This window comes from Nymphalis io, chromosome 23, assembly GCF_905147045.1.
Source record: "Nymphalis io chromosome 23, ilAglIoxx1.1, whole genome shotgun sequence".
Classification (NCBI taxonomy): Eukaryota; Metazoa; Arthropoda; class Insecta; order Lepidoptera; family Nymphalidae; genus Nymphalis; species Nymphalis io.
Window position 1 is genome coordinate 1268842 of NC_065910.1, and position 20995 is coordinate 1289836.

The following is a 20995-nucleotide window of genomic DNA, read 5'->3' on the forward strand; positions in this document are numbered from 1 at the left end:
ATCAAAGCATTACTTGCTGTTACCAGTTAACTTTGTCTATCAATAGAGATGACGAATATTTTTGTTATTTATTCTCATCTTTCGCTTCATCGAAACGGAAAAGCTATTTTATTCCATAAATTGTATAAAATTTTATATTATTCTTAAGGCTTGTTGCTGGTGAAACGATAGACGTTTCCTTCCAAACAATTTACGACAACTCGAGCAAGTGACTCGTATCGATAAATTGTGATTTATAAATTGTATTTTTTGTATTCTATTTAAAATTTACAAAGTTTATATTTTCTTTATATTATCACCTTTTTTAATTTAAAATAGGTAGGTGGGTTGGCACATGTGTCGTTAGGTTATGCCACCGCCTGAAAGTAAGTGCTTGTGACTGACCATTGACATTGACCCATTCCTTACATCGCCTCAACCCTTTTGAACTAATAAGTTATATCCCTTGTGTATGTAATTACACTGGTTTACTAATCCTTCAAATTGGAAAACGGCAGTATTAAGTATTGCTGTTTAGAGGTAGAATTTGTAACGAGTGGCTGGTAACAAAGATGGTCTTACTCAAAGCTCAGGCCAGGTTTGACATAAATTTTATATGTTTAGTATTTCGTTGAGTACAATCGAGAAGTGAGAGTATATAATTATATCACTTTTTGGTACTTAATAGAATAGACGCTTTAAGGTGGCCGTTATAATCCAGAAGGAGACAACGGAGCGGGAACGGGAAGAGGCCAGTCCTGCTCGACGGAGACGACGTCGGTAATGTCTCGGGCCTCCTACAGCCCCGACACCCGGGGCTAAAAAAATAGAGCGCAACCCTGGGGCCGTGGATGCGTGAGGTAACCTCACGTGTCCATATTTCAGACGGCCCTGAGGAGGACGGCAGCTGGCATGGCCTCGCGCTACCATATGCACTAGCGAGGAGAGCAGGGAGACGAGATCGAGGCGCCCCCTGAGAGCTCCGCTGAGCCACGAGCGGAGCACAGCACGGCAAGGGTCGCGGATGCGTTATATCAACACGATCCCGCAGCCTCTTCGATCCATGCCGAGGGTCTTCGCAGTGGTATAAGTGGGTAAGAAACCCACTTAACCCGATCCCCTCCAACGGAGCCGGGTGCCTTTTGAAGGCTTCCACTATGTGAAAAAAAGATGCCTTAAGAAAGATGCTTTTAAAAAGATACTTTTAGATACTCACAGAGAATACGCTTTAGGGTACTTTTCGGCACTCACAGCTTTGACCTATAGATTTGTGATGGTGTTGGTTGGCGGGAGGCATCTATTTTAAAAGTAAATGGTACGTTTTTCGATAGGAAAATTCGATGCTGGTGTCTATTCCCTATATTTAGCTACTGTAAAATATATTAACCATTATCATTATTGCAACCATCAACCTTAAAATCTATGCCGTTAAATATTTTATGTCTCTTTTTTAGAAACGTCGTAAATATTTCAAAGGTGCGCAAACTCTTCTCGTAAAATAAAGGATTTTAAGTTTATTCCACCACGCTGCTTCGATACCTGTTTGTGGAATATATTTTAGCAGAATATATTTTAATAACGATTAGTTTTCAATCGAATTGTGATTAAGAGTGGTGTGCAATTTTAGCTAGCTCTATCGCATAAATATGACCGCAGCTTTACCTTCCATGGTGTTTTCGTTTCACTTGGTAACGCAGGTGTGGCCATCCCTAAGTATTTTAAGGGTCTGAACAAAGTTTACGAGTTACCTCGTAAAACATTGCAAATGACATATTTATTTGTCTTGCCTCATTATTTTAATTAAATCATTCCCCGTGGCCCGAACGGAAATAACTTAATTTACCCTAAATAATTTTGTTTACAATCCAATTAGGAATAACAATGTATGAAGCTTAAGTAATTTATCTTTTAACCGACCGATGATTGAGTTATTCGACCCTATATTTTCCATTGTCAATCGTGGGAGTTAAGAGCAGTAATGGCCTAATGTTTGGAACATGTAATTCTTAACAGAAGATAGCAGGTTCAAACCGGGGCAAGCAATGATTTCTCATGCGCTTAATTTATGTTGAACTTCGACCAACAATAGGCATAAGTTTTAAAACTTCTTAAGAAGACGAGAAGCCATAACTCAGTACTCACTCAACATTTACAAGCTGTTACGTTTTTTTAGGTGGGAGTAATTATAAACTAAGTTTTTTTGGCGGAATTTGATTATTAATTCATAGTAAACGTACTATAATTAAAATATTACGGTGAAATAATAAGAGAAATGTACAAAACTAATTGCACCTTATAAAATAAATTACGACGTGACGAATATTGCATTAATTTTGACTGAAAAATTTACATAATTAATTAATTAAATAAATTCATTTTACTAATAATTAAATAATCGTTTTAAACTGGTTCATTTTCAAAATGTATTTCCAAATTACGGGATGAGGTTTCAAGTTTTCTTTTATAGTAAATATGTGTTTAAATATACGCCCACATTAACAGTATTTACTAAGCAGAATTGCTTGTTTGAACGACCTTTGTGTGTCCTTAATATTTGATTGATCTTTGACAGATAAGTCAATCAGTCGGTACTTTTAACGGTGTAGAAAAAATATAATTTAATTAACTCCCCGATCCGATTTCGTACGGATCAAGTTTTATTCATTTTATTTGTTTGATAAAATCCGTAAAGCCGATCGCAGCACAACCACACACACACACACACACACACAAAATAATCAATATCTACCCGTTAATGAGGAGTTTATTGATATACATTGATACACGTAAAAAATATTATATAAATAAAAATAGCAATTGTGTTTTAATATGTATACGTTTTAATTAAAAACGTAATTCGAACGCATTCTAAAATGAAAATATTAAATACAGCGTGAACCATTTTGACGCTTGACACAACTTTGATCGTGCCGGCTACATTTTGTATAATTATGTTTTGAAATATGTCATGACCTTTGAACATTTTGACGCAAGGCTCACGGGAATTCAAATAATTATTAATGTTAAATCAAAGCGGTGAATCGTAGTGGATAATGTTATAAAGATGAAAGTTTGTGTTTTAAAATGTGTGATAATCATTCATATTTTAACGGCTTAAAGTTTTTATACTAACATTTGATTTCTAGTTGGTAGCTTGTAAATGCCCCAAGACTAAGGCCTACTTCCCTCTTAAGGAGAACGTTTCGAGTTTATTCCACGCTCCTATGCGGGTTGGTGGTCTTATTTCTAATGAATCCATTTTGCTTTGTTAAATATATAAAATATATGTTAAACATAGCATGTTAATAGTAATACATATGTGTTCGTGTCATATATTTAAGATCTCCGAGAATTTTTTAAATAATACAAATTACCTATACAATATTATTTTCCGGCAATCGAACTCGCAATCATTACAGATAACAGCAGCCGTAGCTACCACATCGCCATTTGTCACAAAGATTTATCTAAAGTTTGACGATATCTTTCGTGCAGGATACAAAAAAATCTCCTCAAAATAAACAAAGAATGTTCTCGATCAAAATAATTCAACTGTCCAACGCCATCGTTATCCAAATTGGAGTCTTTTGTACTTAACTATTTTAATTAATCAGTTTCGTCCTCCTGTCAACCTGTTGGAAAAGATTCCATCAATAATATTCCAATAAAATGAGGAATGCAATAGGGGAGATGAAATGGGTGTGATAATTTAATAAAGTAGATTATTTTAAAATAAATGTGTTAAATTTTATAATAGGCTTTGATGTGTATAAGGACATTTATCTTAGTGCTTTTATATAATTGTGCTGTAAAACGTTATGTTTTAAATAAAATTATTCATGTTTTGATTTTGTATATAAAAACGGATGTTGGTATTAATATAAATTAATAATATATTTAACTTTAATGACCGAAAACAAACACACGATATATAAAGAGTCCTTAACACCTTTTAGCTGTTCTTCGTCTAAAAATATTTCGTCTAAAAACTCATACTGGCCGTATAAGTAAAAAAAACATAACGTTAAAAAGTCAAATTTAAAAATCGAACGACAAATGCATTAATTTAAAAGTATCTATGACATATGAAACGAGTGATTTTAAATGTTTCCAAATATAATTGTCAGTACTTTTTATCCATAACAAATGGGACCGCACTAAATCTCAGTAAGTATGTAAATGGGTCATCTATTTTAATTAGTCGACTCGATTCCGCCTACATTTGATGTATGGAGTAAGTAGCGTTACAATAGTGACAGACATGGCATGATATTTTTAATAAACATTTTAACTTTCAATTATAATGTTAATAATAAAAAAATTAATTTACGTGAAATTTCCTTTATAATATATATTTTTTCAAATTTTTCGGTTGCCTCAGAGCTGAGGATTTTATAAGCGGTTAACGGTAGTGGCTGGTGACATTCTATATCATGCATAATATATTTATTACCACCATTCCACGCGGTCACGATTTGTAGTTGATGTGTGATTGATTTTAATTTTGATTTCCACAATTCCACATATTTAAGTTTTTTGATACAAATAATTCTGTAAAGTATAATAGAAATATTTGGTATTTACACGAACAAAATAATAATAATATCCTGGAACATTTTTCACACTCGGCCATCTGATCCCAAATTAAGCTTGTACAAAGCTTGTGCTATGGAAACCAGACAACTGATATACTACATATACTACTTTTCTTTTGTAAATACATGCTTATAAAGATAATTACACCCAGACTCAGAACAAACAGACATGTCATGCACACAAATGTCTGTCCTGTGTGGGAATCGAACTTACAACCTTCGGCGTGAAAGGCATGTATCTACCAACCACGTCAACCAGTTACATGTTGTAAACATCACAAATTAATGTACTTTCACTTATAAATCACTTACACTTTATAAATCGTTGATAATCTTACTATAATCATCAATAGCTTGTAATTTTTTGGAGTTATTTCTCATCACATAATAAAATATAATAAAACAAATATTTTATTTATTTATTTATTAATCCTTTATTGCACACAATTTACAAACATATAAAAGAACAAGTAGTACATATAGTATGCAAAGGCAGCCTTATCACTTACAGTGATCTCTTTCAGATAACCTCTGTAAAGAGAAATATTTATGTTTTTTTTTTTAGCCGGAATCATTAATCGGGCGTAGAGTGCGAACAACTTATGCTTAAAATTTATTGAATACTCGTAAACTCTATACAAATATGTAATATACCAACATACATACTCTTATTTCATTTCAAGATTGATTAATTAATTAATAGATATCAATATTATTGTGTAGATAAATAAAAATATTACTATTGTACATTCTGTCGTTTTGTTATGACTATGACATCTCGTTACTCCTTTCAATTTAATAGGTAGATTCTCCGAACGATATCGATTCCGACGCCCTCACAAGCTTCTTAAGCAATTGTATAGTATTTATAGCTCCGTACTTTCATTTTTTTTATTTTAATTAAAGTAATGACAAATTTATGTTTTAAGTTCAAATAATAGGCTTTGATAACACAGATTGAGATGGGCTAGTGGTTCGATTACGTGAATATTAACCGAAGATTACGTTTTCAAATCCAGGCAAGCACTATCTATTCATGTGCATTAATAATTCACCTCATATAGGTTTCCTACAGATGTCTTGTTTAACTGAAATTCTACCAGATGTGTATCAACCAATCCGACTTAGGGCAGCGTGGTGTAATGAAGTCCAAACCTCAAAAGGAGATGCCTTAGCCCAGCTGTGGGACGATAACAGAGTGTTACTTCATTTTATTTTTACACACAGTCAACTTTGTAATCTTTAATTGCTTTAATAAAATAAACTAATTGTAATATAAATAAAAAAGACAACATATTTATGTCTTGTGTTTCTATGAAAATAAATGCTTAAATTGTAATATATATAATAAACTCTTTCAATAAAAAAAATCAATATAAAAATTTTACTTTATGGTAACCTTATACAGGCTTTTTAAAGCACTTTTGTCATCTTTTTACTTCATTAACAGCCTGTAAATATCCCACTGCTGGGCTAAAGCCTACTCTCCCTTTTTGAGGAGAAGGTTTGGAGCTTATTCCACCACGCTGCTCCAATGTAGGTTGGTGGAATACACATGTGGCAGAATTTCGATGAAATTAGACACATGCAGGTTTCCTCACGATGTTTTACTTCACCGAAAAGCACGAGATGAATTATAAACAGAAATTAAGCACATGAAAATTCAGAGGTGCTTGCCCGGGTTTGAAACCACGTTCATCGGTTAAGATTCAGCGTTCTTACCACTGGGCCATCTCAACTGATCTTTTTACTTAAGTGACAGAATTCATTCTACATAGGCAAAAGTCTTTTAACTAACGATGACGAGATGAGTTGTAAATACATATTAAACACATAAAAATCACTGGTGTTTGTCCAGATTTGAACCAGATTGATATATATATATATAAGCGAAATACTACTCATCACGAGATCTCCTATTCGCCTTGAAGTTAGTCCCCGACTTAGACGCTCACTAAGAACGGATTTTTCGCAAATCCAAAATACATTTTTCGTAATATCTTCCCATGCAGAGCCGGGACGATTTGCTATTTATATTATATAAAAAAAAACATCTCGCGATTCAAAACGCACGATACCAATTTGACGCAATGCTGCACGAATAGTTCATAAATAATTAAGCGTGTTTGTAAATAATGTATTATATTATGGGATTTTATTTGTATACAATAGCATTATATTAAAGCTATTGTAATAAACGATTAAACAAATAATTACAATTAAACTACAAACCAATGAGTTCGCTATTGTCCGTTTATTAATTTGTCATGTTAATTTAATTTAATTTGTATTGTATTTCAATATAAGGTTATGGTTCGCGCTTAACAGATGAACAATTATATCTAATATATTACTGGCACCTCCCGTTACTTTTTTTGCAAACATAAAAGAATAAAAAAAATATTAATAATTTGAAAAAAGAATTTCTCATGATATGTAAAAGACACAGTATTTTCCTTAATTTTAAATTCTGTACTCTGATTAATATATATATATATAGTTTATTGATGATAAATATCAATTGATCGAGTCGAGATGGCCTAGTGGTTAGAATGCGTGAACCTATGATCGTGGGTTTAAACCCGGGCATGCACCACTGAATTTTCATGTGCTTAATTTGTGTTTATAATTCATCTCGTGCTTGACGGTGAAGGAAAACATCGTGAGGAAACCTGCATGTGTCTAATTTCATTGAAATTCTGCCACATGTGTATTCTACCAACCCGCATTGGAGCAGCGTGGTGGAATAAGCTCCAAACTTTCTCCTCAAAAGGGAGCAGAGGCCTTAGCCTAGCAGTGGGACATTAACAGGCTGTTACTGAACTGAACTGAAATATCAATTTGCAATCAATTAAGATGCTATAGTTGCGCTATTATACAACGCTGTTAGATATAGTTCATATTAAATAATACGAAAATTTTTGACAGCGTTCGTGTAACAAAACTTAAGAGATTGTTTCGTATTTAATATATTTCAAAAACATGAAACCAAGCTTCTCATGTATACTAAATAAAAAGCACACGCGAAGCGCAGCTACTCATATGTATCGAACTATTATATACTAAAACCTTCTACAAAACCCTTTGCATCTTCTATTATATAAGTTTTATGTACATTTATCGGCTTAGTATCTTTTCAGTCTGTTAAAAATACGCATCCTTATTTATTACTATAGACTGTCTCATTGGTCTAGTGGCTTGATGTAAGGCCGCAGACGCAGAGGTCCTGGATTCAATTCCTAGGTCGAGTCAATAAAAAGTTATTGGGTTTTTCTCTCAGAAAATTCTCAGCAGCAATGTGTACACTCCGATGCCTCGGAAAGCACGTAAAGCAAGTTGCGCACACACTTGTGCATTATAATATCTCCTGCGTAGTGGGCTAATCCCTCTTGAGATTGGGCGCCATGGCCGAAATTGGTCTGGAGGATATCATCATTACTATAAATAGATAGACTATAATATATACATATTTTCCGAAATGTGATACATCTTCTGATTTAAAAAAGTCTCCTCATTTACTCATAAGTGTAGATTATATTAGTGGAATGTCAGGTCGAGTCACTATTGTAGAGAACTCATTACAAGTTATTTGGCCGCGCTCGGCGAGTTCTCGCCAAACGACTCCGGTAAATCGCGATAGAGGCTTCGTCCCGCTGTTTGAGTCGTATCGTCAAAAGTTTGTTTTCATGACCCTAATTAAGACGGCTAGATACTTTGTGCCATTTTAGAAGAAAATAGCTCTGAATACGGAATGAGAAATGCTGAAACTGATTTTTTTATATGATTATTTTGGGTTTATTTATAACTAGATTTTATGACGAGTTTTGCTTGAGACGGTATGATGATTTAAGGATGCTTTTAGAAAGGTAAAAGTAAAATGTAAAGGTCTAAATTTATTGTTTTTTTTTAATTTATTTAAATGTATAACTGACCGTTGATCGAATAATTTTTTTAATATTAATAAAACGGCCAAGGTCAAAATCATTAGTCAAAAAGGATTATATTTCCTTTTGACATGTGTTTGGTGAAATTTGGTTATACATATCCACTAACCCGCATTAAAACAGCGTGGAGGAACACATTCCGTCAAGCTGGAGACTTGTCCATCAGTGCAATATTATATTTCTTTAGGCGAATGAGCAAATGCTCATCGGGCCACCTGATGGTATGCGGTCAGCAACGTCTATAGACATTGGCTTTGTAAGAAATGTTTACCATCGCTCACATCGCCAATGCGCCACCAACCTTGTGAACTAAGATGTTATGTTCTTGTACCTGTAATTACACTGGCTCACTCAACCTTCAAACCAGAACACAACAATACCAATTACTGCTGTTTTGCGGTAGAATATCTGATGAGTGGGTGGTAGACGAGACGAGTTTGCACAAAGCCCTAACACCAGTCAAAATATTTAATTAATAGTATATAAATCACAGTTTATTATTAACTAACTTGGTAACTTTTTTTTAGTATAAGCAGGTTAATGTTCTTACCTAAATTGTATTAAAAATTATAAATTGCATATCACAATAGAAAGAAACATCTTATTTTACGGATTACTATGCAGTTATCTTATATAATACATGTAATTTGTTTATATGAAATTAAACTAATTTAACGGTTATTCAATGAACTACAAAAACTTTAAAATAAACACTCTTTTAAGTTATGATATTCGTGCTTGTCTCTAGATCACTACTAGAATCTAGATAGACCTTCTTCTTCTTCGAGTGCCACTCCGACTAGCGAAGGTTGGCAGTCAGCTTTAAATACTCCTTCTTGTTCTTCGCGAGGCGAAAGAGTTCGACAGCACTCGCGATTCCCGTCCATTCACGGATGTTGCTCAGCCAAGACTTTTTTCTGCGCCCAACAGCTCTCCTTCCGGCAACTTTTCCCATCATAATCAGTTGCAAAAGTTCATATCTTTCATGCCTAAGCACGTGTCCGAGATATGCAACTTTTCTCTTCTTGACAGTCTCCAAAAGTTGCCGTTTTTGGTTGACGCGTCGCAGAACTTCCACGTTCGACCTAGATAGACCGTGCTAATGCAATACCGTAAACATTATCGGCCTTACTATTAATAAATTTGTTCAGCGGGTGCTTTGAAAAACCGATTTATCTCATTCTGTCATTATTGATTTGACATTCGAAAGAAGACAATCTTTGTTTAACCGCGTAACCTAACTTCTAAACAATATTTATATTTAAAGCTGTTTTTAATTTTCGCCGGAGAATATTCATGTCAGTGTTATTAGAGGTAACAAATGTAAGACGACTAATTTGGGTATGTACTTCAAACCCAAAATATATAATGAAGTCAACCGTACTTTTTTATTTCTTCAACTTTATGTCTAGGCTTGGAAACCATTGAAGCAATAATGTGTATGCCCAGAACCGAGTTGAATATTATGTATTAATTAATAATATTAACGATATAATTAAAATAATTCTAATGTACAAATAGAATATATTATTCGATAAAATTGAAAGCACATGATTCCAATATTATTTAATATATTTATAGTTGATTTTATATAATTTAATTAGTGAAAAAGCTGTTATTGTTATACATTTAATGTTACGCTGTAAAACGTCTGATTTAGAAGTGCTCGTTAGAAACTAATTGAATAAAGAAAATTTTAATTAATATTTGAATTTATTATGAGGAAAAAATAGCTTTTTTTTTCGAATTCATTTATGTACAAACAAACATGGTCTTGAATATAAGATCATGTTATTTTACTTTTATTTCAATACTTTAAATTTGAAGGCAAAAAGCATTTTCGTTTAATTTCAAAATTAATATTCATGACTTTTTCTTGTTCGAAACAAATATTTAAACGATACAAAATCATTAGAAACTCAAAGGTAGTCCAACAAGGAGAGGAGAGTACTGAATTACTCTTCAGTTTGCAAGCCGTTACAAGTTTTATCTGGAAAGTTTATTGCTAGTATAAATCACGGAATATCAAGGCGTTAACAACCGGGAAACACTATTACAGTACACTCGTAAATGAACAATAAAGAAGCGAAGAATTTTATTAGGTTTTCGTGTTTTTAGTTACCAAAAACGGCTTTATCGTGGAATAATTTCAATGTGGAATATTTTTCATTGGCATGACTGGTACAAATAGGCGAATGAGAAATTAATAATTGAAGCTCAAAGATATTCGATTTGTCTATACTACCAATTCAATTTTCGGTCTTTTATCTAATATTGAACTATATGCTAGCTTATAAAGCTAAAACTATCGAGTTTGTAGGTTCAAACCTTGGGTCAGTAAAATGTGATTGGGTTTTTCTGTTGCTGAAGTTTGGAAATTTGGTGTTTATTTTCCCATACCTCAGAAAGCACGTAAAGCCATTGTTATTGGACCTGAGCTCTATCCTATAATCATAGGATAGAGCTCAGGTCACCATCTGATAAACCAATGGGTTTATCAGTGTGGTAATGGAGTGTGAATAAATTTGAACACAAATCTCATTACTATAATATATTACCAAAGCCGTGACTAAAATGGTTAGCAGAATCATCACATCAATGTCATTATTAATTTTACTATTTTCAGGAAGTTAATACTTATTTTTTCATAAATCAGTCAGTGTTCCGTTTCGTTAGTCACAATAAATATAAACGGACACTGGTCAGAATCTTCAATACGACGTGCTGTTAGTTCATTTGTTTGTATACAGCTACACCGGAAACGGATGTTGCGGCGACGGTTAGCTTCCGTCGACATTGTCGAGCTTTCGCAAAGCTCGGAGCTTTTGGGGATAATTTCATTGATTTTGAAAAGCTGTCACTTGGACGAGGAGCAAAATCTTTGTGGTTCTTTTTGTATTTTCTTATTGATTAATAATTAATATTATACGCATCAAATAATATACGAGATAATCAATTTAAGCGGGTATAGGACGTCACTTATTTTATTAGAATAGCAACACCACACGTGATTGACATCTTATGGGTTACTATAGTTAGTTCGGTTGTCAGACGTTAAGTTGTAAGAAATAGAAGGTACGGGTACCAATTTTATTATGCAGCCGACTGATGGAAATATAATATCTGTCAATAGTGCGTGTGATCGTTAATCGAGTGACACACTTGATCTCTTGATCTCTTGATCTCTTGCTCTCAGGACAGTGCCAGCGCCGGACGTGCGCACTGACTGATTTAATAAAATAAACTTGTTAGACGATAATGGCAACCATTTAGATGGCAAACCGTTTGAATTCGCGACATAAATATCTTTTAAATATCCTCTTGAATACTTTTTGTTCTAGATATAAAAAAAAATCTATATTTGACACAAAATATAAAAAACAATTATGTGATAAAATCTTAATATAATAATTAAAATTAATGAAAAAATAACATTAAAACTGATTTTAAATTCAAATTTACAATAAATAGAGACTTAGAAGTTTTGAAGCAATTGTTGTTCAATGAGGTTCAATGTTTAAGAAGACGCTGTTCTCTTCCAATATCCAATTTCATCCAATCTTATAAAAATTAAGGGATTATTCAATACTTCAAGGCAATATTTATATTAATATTTAAAACATATCTTTTTCAAACAAATGAAATTAATTGTCCCGTTGAAAGGTAAACTATGAAGTATAATAAAAAATGACAAGGTATGCCAATAAAAGGTTATGCAATACATTTAGCATAAATACTTAAGTCCAACTGAATTTTTTATTCGTTCTGAATTTGTTTTGATCAATCAAAAATTGAACAATGGTCGAACTACCCTCAAATCGAACATATACCTAAAGTTTAATAGGTGCTTTCTAATGCCAATATTCAAAACATGCTCATGTACTCGCCTTAATAAGCTATTGTGTAGAATATTTTGAGGATTGACGTTAACAATAGCTCGAGAACGAATTGTTAATAACAATGAAGCCATCACGATCTGACCTCAAGATCTGGTTACTTATTAAGCGAATATAGTTTCCAGCACGCTACTAAAATAGAGTACGAGTACTACGTTTTTAGAGTATTTTATTTCAAATGAAAATATATATAACGTTAAAATTATATTCATATTAAAAAGTATGGATAACGCATTGCGGTATTGCGTTAAAAGGGGTATATATGTTTTCATTGGGCTTACACTACCTCACTCTAAATGCAGTACAACAATTTTTTTTTTAATAAAAATTGTTAATAATGGGCATTACATTAACTGAGTATAAATATGAGTGAGTGTTACCCATCGATTTATGATATGATAAAAAAAAATACCGATATCCATGATAGTTCCTGGCTCAACATTCTGAACGAGTATCTTTACTATATTATTTATCTCTATTACCATTTTATTTATTTAAAATTTCGATTAAAAATTTGCCTGTATAGAATCTACTCGAGTTAATTATATTTTTATATTGATTTTGTAGACCCCGGATAAAGGATTCCCATAAATAATAAATATTAATAATCATGCTCAAAGTTACCAAGTGAGAAGTGTTCTTTCTTACTTACAGGTAGGCAGTAAGTTGTTATAACCATTTAGCAACAATAAAACAGTTAGGCAAAAAGGCAAGGATATGAAAAATTAGGTCCTATTAATATTGTTCAAGAAGTTTTCACGCAAAGTTATCAACACGAAGCCGTTGAAGTAGGAGTATATGCAATACATGTATTTAAGCCAGAAGTTTGGAGATGAACTTAAAAGGACAAGGCGTGTGGCAACTGAAGTCTCCAACTGCTGTTGCAATAATTAATCTTATGCAGTGGCGTCCATCTTCTAGAAATGCATTTGCTTATAATATTTAGTTTATCTGTAATTTATGTGAACAGTATTTTGAGGTTATACGCATAGAAGACTCTTCGTAGAATCGTATGTCTTAGTGGAAATTTATATTCTAAAAGGGTGTTGGGATCTACTTACCAGTACGTTCCTAACTATAGGTTGGGAACTGCGTAGATTTTTAAAAGTTGGCAATTAAAAAAATATTAAGTTTTTCAGCCAAAAAAGTTTCAATACCAGTCTAGAGTTAATACAATGGAGTCGTTGGTCATGTGCCATCAGATTATGGAAGTGAGGAAATAGACCTTTGTTTGCGCATTCTTTTACTAGTTTTTAAGATTGACCACTTCGGTCGAAAATCAATATTTTTATCATTCGTTATAACCGTTAATTGCCTCGTTGGTCCAGTAGCTAGACATAAGGCTGCCAATCCCGATGTCCTGGTTTCAACCCCCCAAGTTGGGCCATTAAAAAGTTATCGAGTTTTTTTGTCGAAGATTCTCAGTAGCAGCCCGATGACTAGAAGTTAGAAGCGGGTACACTCCCGTGCCTGGGAAAAGTACGATAAGAATTTGGTTTTGAGCCTGAACTCTTTCCGGTCATATCAGATTATGTCTCACCAGCTTATGAGGGTGAGGAAATAAAAAAGATAACCTGTGTTTGCGCACACACTTGTGCACAAAAAATATGTCCCGCGCTGGCTAATCTCTCTTGAGATTTGCCGCCGTGGCTGAAGTGGGTCAGAAGGACATCATCATCATTACAACCATATACGGCCCTTGATTTACTTGGATTTAACTTCGAAGAAAAATAATTAATATACTGCTATATAAAATATGATTACCAAAAATGTTTTTAGGTATCAAAATACAATTTGGTAAAAGGATCGCTCTAGACTAGACTGTAAAATATACACACGATTTAACCGAAACAATGATGAAGAATATGTATGAAATAAATAATGAGTTGGATGATTGATGATCATGACAGTTTGCGACTCACCTTCGCTCGGGAGGAAGAACATATGGTAATAAGCGGGAGCGGTAAAACTATTTTCGATTTTATGAATTGGGTGATCTCTTAGAATATTTGACATTAAATAAATAGACGTGACGCACTCTTTTATAATATCAAAGTTTGTGTTCATTCATTTTTAGTGTTAATTATTTCTTACTTTTTAATATTGTAGGTTATAATATGACGTCACTTTGCTAATCGCGTCGCATTCCTTTTATCTAATGAAATTATTTTTATGGCTGTTTTTGTGTTTATCTTTTATGGCTGTCAAATGAAAGGGTCATTTGATACTCATAACATCTATGTTAGTATCTATACTATGGTAATGATTGCCACGTTGCGGCGTTTGTGTTTGATTTAAAATAGCGGCATAAAGTTTATCGTGCATTGTTACGTCAAACAAACGTGTGTGCAAAATTCTGAAGCTCAATCACAATAAATTTTGAGATTTGATTAGACACAAACTGGGACTGCACGTGAAACTAAATTACAGCTTGTAATTAAGAAGATTAAATCCACGTTTTTGAAGGTACAAACTGATAGTGAGCAATGACATTACTGACATTGATAACAGGATTGCCATTGGGAAACTTTGCAATGGTTATTCATACACATATTTGGCTTGGTATGAATTGGCTCTTATCGAACTGATTTCTTTTGTAATTTACTTAATAATAAGTTAGATAATAAGTTAACAAAAATAAAGAGATTCAATTTGTATTTTGCTAATAATAAGACTTGAGTTTGTACAGTCGTTTATAGGTATCGGGGTGCAAGCTAGAACGGACATTCACTGTCAATTGAATTATACGCCCGAGTAACTGTCTAAAATTTATTATGATGCATTTATTCAATCTGAAGTTACTTTCTTAATTAATACACGGTGGAAGCCATCTAACAAGTTGTTGATTCAAATATTACCGCAATTTTTGTAACAATTGCAATACTGAATATTTATTATATAAATTGATTTTATTTAATACTTACCTCTTTACGGTGAAGGAAAACATCGTGAGGAAACCTGCATGTGTCACATGTGTATTCCACCAACCTGCATCGGAGCAGCCTGGTGGAATAAGCTCCAAAACCTTCTTCTCAAAAAGGGAGAGGAGGCTTTAGCCCAGCAGTGGGACATTCAAAGGCCATTACCATTACCAAATTTATTTATCAAAATATCTTGTATTGCTAATGTTAAAAATAGCTATTGCACGAATTATATCGGCGTGGATATATTTATATTTTAGTAATGGTTGTCTGGCGGTTTGATGATATCAAACGTTTGGACTCATCAATCAATTTATATAAAAGCTTGAACATTACCATTAATAAAATCAAACAAAAGAATTTAATTGAATTAAAATACTTTTAGGGGCTTTTAAATTAACATTTGCACGTTATTACAGCCGAGATGGCCTAGTGGTTAGAACGCGTGAATCTTAACCGATGATGGTGGGTTCAAACCCGGGCAAGCACCACTGAATTTTCATGTGCTTAATTTGTGATTATAATGCATCTCGTGCTTTACGGTGAAGGAAAACATCGTGAGGAAACCTGCATGTGTCTAATTTCACTGAAATTCTGCCACATGTGTATTCTACCAACCCGCATTACAGCAGCGTAGTGGAATAAGCTCTAAAGCTTCTTCTCAAAAAGGGAGAGGAGGCCTTAGCCCAGCAGTGGGACATTAAAAGGCTGTTACTGTACTGTACTGTACGTTATTACAGTTATTCTACCGTTAAATATCAGTACTTTGTATGTCCGTGTTCTATTGAAAGGGTATTGCTGTTAGAAGTGTTGTAGTAATAGTGTCATTTAATAACACAAACTGCGACAGACAATGTGTGCAGATAAAATACCATTTGTCTCTGGTATTCGTTGTATCTATTGATTTTATTCATGGAAGATAAATTGTATGCAGTTGAATTCGATGTTCAAACTACGTTAATAAAGTCGCAGCTAGAACTCGTCTAAAAAAGGCCTCGTCTAAAATTATAACGACACGACGTATTCCATAACACGCTCGCGTCGAGTGTGTGACCCCGCCTTGTGCCAAGTCACGACTCCATCATAAAGTACACGAAACCGTGCAGTTTTACACACTTTTGACTCAGATAATAATAATGTAAGTCATTACTTACCTTGTGTACGGAATTTGCTTAGGTACACATTTACTCATCGTTAGGTAGATTAGTGATTACTTTAAATTATCTCGTGCTCGACGGAGAATTAGGAAACTCATGTGTATCATCCGTAAATTGCTTAGCATGATATTTATTTTGAGGATAAAATCTAATTTTGGTCCTCAACAGGAGAAGGAGGTATTTGCCCGGCTGAGAGACCATTTGTAGTGTTTTTCCTAACCCTTTTTATTTAAACAAATATGCATGTATCTTATTGTTGTTTTCTCTCAAGAACGTTTGAAGATAAATTAAAATTAAGTAACGAGATTTACATACTCTATGTTTATTTTTAATCTCTATAAAAGCTTTTATAAAAAGTGTATTATATTACCACCCATCGCAAACATTTTATATGAATATAAATGAGACTGTTTTTTTATCTATTGCTATGTTTTTATATATTGCTCCCCAAAGACTACCGCAATATTTCTATTCTCGATAAACATAAAAATCATTAATATATCATTTTAACTCATTAATCTGTACAAAGCAAATAAAACAATTATCGTATTTGTTCCACGTTTGTAACCGCTAACGATCTCATGTCGTACAACGTCACAGCAACGCATTAGCTATATCAATCACCGCTACTCGATAACAGATGGCGCTGCACTTTGGCTGGTTTCCAGCTCTCTGATTGGCCATTCGGCTTATATGGTTTATATATCACTGAAGTACTGATTTGTTTCTCACAAAACGAGATGGTTATGAGTTGTGGTTCTTTGTTATAGTTTGGGTATATAATTAAATATTATATTTAATTATTATAGATCAATATATAAACATTATTTACAATTAATTTATCTGAGAGATAATTAGAGAAAATTTATAATTAATGTATTTGTATCTAACTGGTACAATAACGAAATTCATAGTTGCTGTAAATTGCTTAGCATGATATGTATTTTGAGTTAAGTCTTTTAATTGACTTGTTCGAGTTGGTACCACTCTCCAATTGTTTATGCTGCTAATAGCAAGTTTTTATATTCCAAAAAAAAACAGAGATTGTTTAGATATAATTACACGTCCAAAGAGTATACCAAGGTCAATTCTAAGTAACTTACTTGGTCACGCCTTCGTGTTGATTATACTTTTTGTATTATTGTCAATACTGCTTATCCATAGACGTCTTTACCATTCAGTGAACTATTTGCTTGTCTATTTCATAACATAATTAAACCATCTCTATTAAAGTTGAAAACAATATGAGTAATCTCTGGAGTCTATCAGATGAAATTAGGCATTAAATATTCAAACAAAACAGGAATTAAAACAGGGAACGAGATTATCTCGCAAATTAGATGAGGATACACAAATACAAGTCAATTTGTGTATTAACTAGTAATAATTGTATGTCCTACATGTCCTTGCACATTAACTATATCAATCGCAGCTATTCGATAACAGATGGCGCTACACTTTGGCTGCCGTCCAGCTCTGTGATTGGTCATCCGGCATGTATTGTTTAAAGTCGAACACATTTTGTGAATTATTGGGATGTAACCGTTCGTTTGAAAATTTCTGATTAACGATTTGTTGCTAATATATCATGTATGTCTTTACAAGGTATTGAGTTATTTATCTTGCTCTTGTTTAATATTGTCTGGTGACAGTTTTTATAAAATCTTCTCAGTATAAACTACATTCCGAAAAAAATATAATTTAATACTGTATCATGACGATTCAAAAGTATTTTTGAAGCTACCTGAATGAAGAATATTTTTATTGTGTATTTGAGCCATCCATCAAAATCAAGGTCAATGATTGACTGCACCCAATGTTGACATTCTATGCACAAATTAGGTGTTTTTATTGATTTTTCTATCGCAAAACCCAAAATATTAAATAGAAACTAACCGAAACAGCGCCACAATTAATTGTAAGCATTATCACGAGGGATAACTGCGCTGTTAACACCCCAGGTTGGGATGAAACGGATCTTGGACGGAACGAATTAAATTAATTAATTTGTGCTCTTAACACGATAACTTATAGTAAAATATTTAATATTGTGTATTCTATATTTAAATGTTTGTGGTACAAACTTTACACTTTTATTTTCTTAGTTAATTATATATCTAAATCTGTAGATGAATATTTAGATAGTTATTAACAGAAAATATTTACATTAAGGATGTATAGAAATTACTATGATTAAAAATAGCTACTGTACAAATCGAGACCGCGTGGAATGGTACTAGCTGCATTTCCCCTTTGATTAGCAATTTTCACTCTCTGACCAAAAAATTAACCAGCCCTCATGTTACCAGTACCTCTGCTGGTGGTACATTGAGATGAGGTGTTATATCATTAATATAAGTTTTGCACTATTAATCCAAGGTGCAAGGGTTCAACCGTTAATGGTACCGATTTGAACAAGTACGAATTATTGAAATTGCCTTTTTAGAGGTGCCTGTTTTTGTTTATTGAAATATTCGATTGCGTTATTTCAAAAATATTACGTTGTATTTGTGTATTTATGTGGACGAGTATTCTCACAAACGATAACTTTGTGTTTGTAATGAGATACGAATCTCACGTCCGAATTTAACAACGTGTATGTAAATTATATATGTATATATAAATAACAATAGTATTATTATATATATGCAATGATAATATGATCCGCTCTCCTCGAATAATCCCAGTTGCCGTCTGAAACCGGACACGCGATGCTCTCTCACGCGTCCAAGACATAAAATTATAAGGCAGGTAAAATATGTTGAGTTTCAAACAAATTTTCAAACAAAACATAAGTCAATAAGCGAAATACTAAATAATAGTTTGTAAGCCACTGAATTTTCGTTTACAAACTATGTTTTCAAATTCTGCTATTGTAATGGCCCGATCATATAGAGCCAGTAAAAGCAATTAGAATTGCCATTTCAATATTATTTAATGCAAATGTATGATAACGGTTATGTTAGAGGGAATCGTTAAAACCGATATTCTGATATTGTGGTTCGGATTTCAAATCGTATTATTGTAACTTTTATATTAATATTTGAGCAAAGAATAACGCCGGTTTATTGTGTTTCGGTCGCAAAACATACTGTATTTATATTAAAAAGGTTGGTATACACTGTTTGCAAGATCCCATGTACTAGGCCAGAGACCTGTATTATTCTCACACCTCATCCACGAGACGAACAGTTTTATTTGAAATCGGAGGTGAGTTAATTACAATTTTAGTAATACTAATATAACGTAATCTGTACGAGGTAATGTAAATATTTGTTGCGTTTGTGTGCGTGTGATATACATGTGTGATTTAAAGTATACAATAAAAAAATATTGCAGTAATCAATTACTAATGTTGCGATAGAAAAAACTTAAATTATTTATATTTATTATAAATAAGATAAAAATGAAGAATAAGTAAAAATAAGTAACAGAAAAGTGTGGCCGTCACCGGAATCGCCGTAGATTTGAAACATCGAAATGTACGGCTATCATCATCATCAGCCGAAAGACGTCCACTGCTGGACAAAGGCCTCCCCCAAGGATTTCCACGTTGGCCGATCTTGCGCTGCCCGCATCCAACGGCTTCCCGCGACTCGTTCTAAGTCGTCGGTCCACCTTGTAGGGGGCCTGCCCACGCTGCGTCTTCCGGTTCGTGGTCGCCACTCGAGAACCTTCCTGCCCCAGCGACTGTCGGTTCTGCGAGCAATGTGCCCCGCCCACTGCCACTTCAATTTAGCAATTCTTCGGGCTATGTCGGTTACTTTGGTTCGCCTGCGGATTTCATCATTTCTGATTCGATCTCGCAGAGAAACTCCGAGCATAGCCCTCTCCATTGCCCTTTGAGTGACCTTGAGCCTTCTTATGAGGCCCATTGTGAGCGACCACGTCTCTGATCCATAAGTCATCACTGGCAACACACACTGGTCGAAGACTTTCGACTTGAGACACTGCGGTATTTGGGATGAGAAGATATCGTGTAGCTTCCCGAACGCTGCCCAGCCGAGTTGAATTCGACGATTGACCTCTTTCTCGAAGTTGGACCTACCTAGTTGGATGGTCTGACCTAGGTAGACATAGTTGTCTACAACTTCGAGTGCAGAATTTCCAACCTTGACTTGAGTGGGTGCAACATGGATGTTCGACATGATTTTCGTCTTGTCCATGTTCATTTTTAGACCCACTTGTTGGGAAACCCTGCTGAGGTCATCGAGCATAGTGCCGAGGTCTTCCAAGGTCTCAGCCATAATTACAATGTCATCGGCAAATCGAAGATGAGTGATGTACTCGCCGTTAATATTGATGCCAAGTCCGTTCCAGTCCAGAAGCTTGAAAACATCTTCCAATGCAGCGGTAAACAGTTTCGGAGATATCACGTCTCCCTGTCTTACACCTCTCTGCAGTTGGATAGGTTTTGAGTTCTGATCCTGGAGTCGGATCGACATGGTGGCGTTCTCGTACAAGCACTTTAACACCCTGATATACCGATAATCAATTTGGCAC

The 20995-nt window shown here is 33.9% G+C and overlaps 2 protein-coding genes across 2 annotated transcripts in view; one reads left to right on the forward strand and one right to left on the reverse strand.

Moving 5' to 3' along the window:
- Positions 1-20995, forward strand: part of LOC126777720 (protein madd-4) — a 418598-nt gene that overhangs the window by 217886 nt on the left and 179717 nt on the right. The window lies entirely within an intron of this gene.
- LOC126777644 (uncharacterized) overlaps positions 1-20995 on the reverse strand; it is a 37680-nt gene that overhangs the window by 16137 nt on the left and 548 nt on the right. The gene's annotated exons all lie outside the window — the stretch shown is intronic.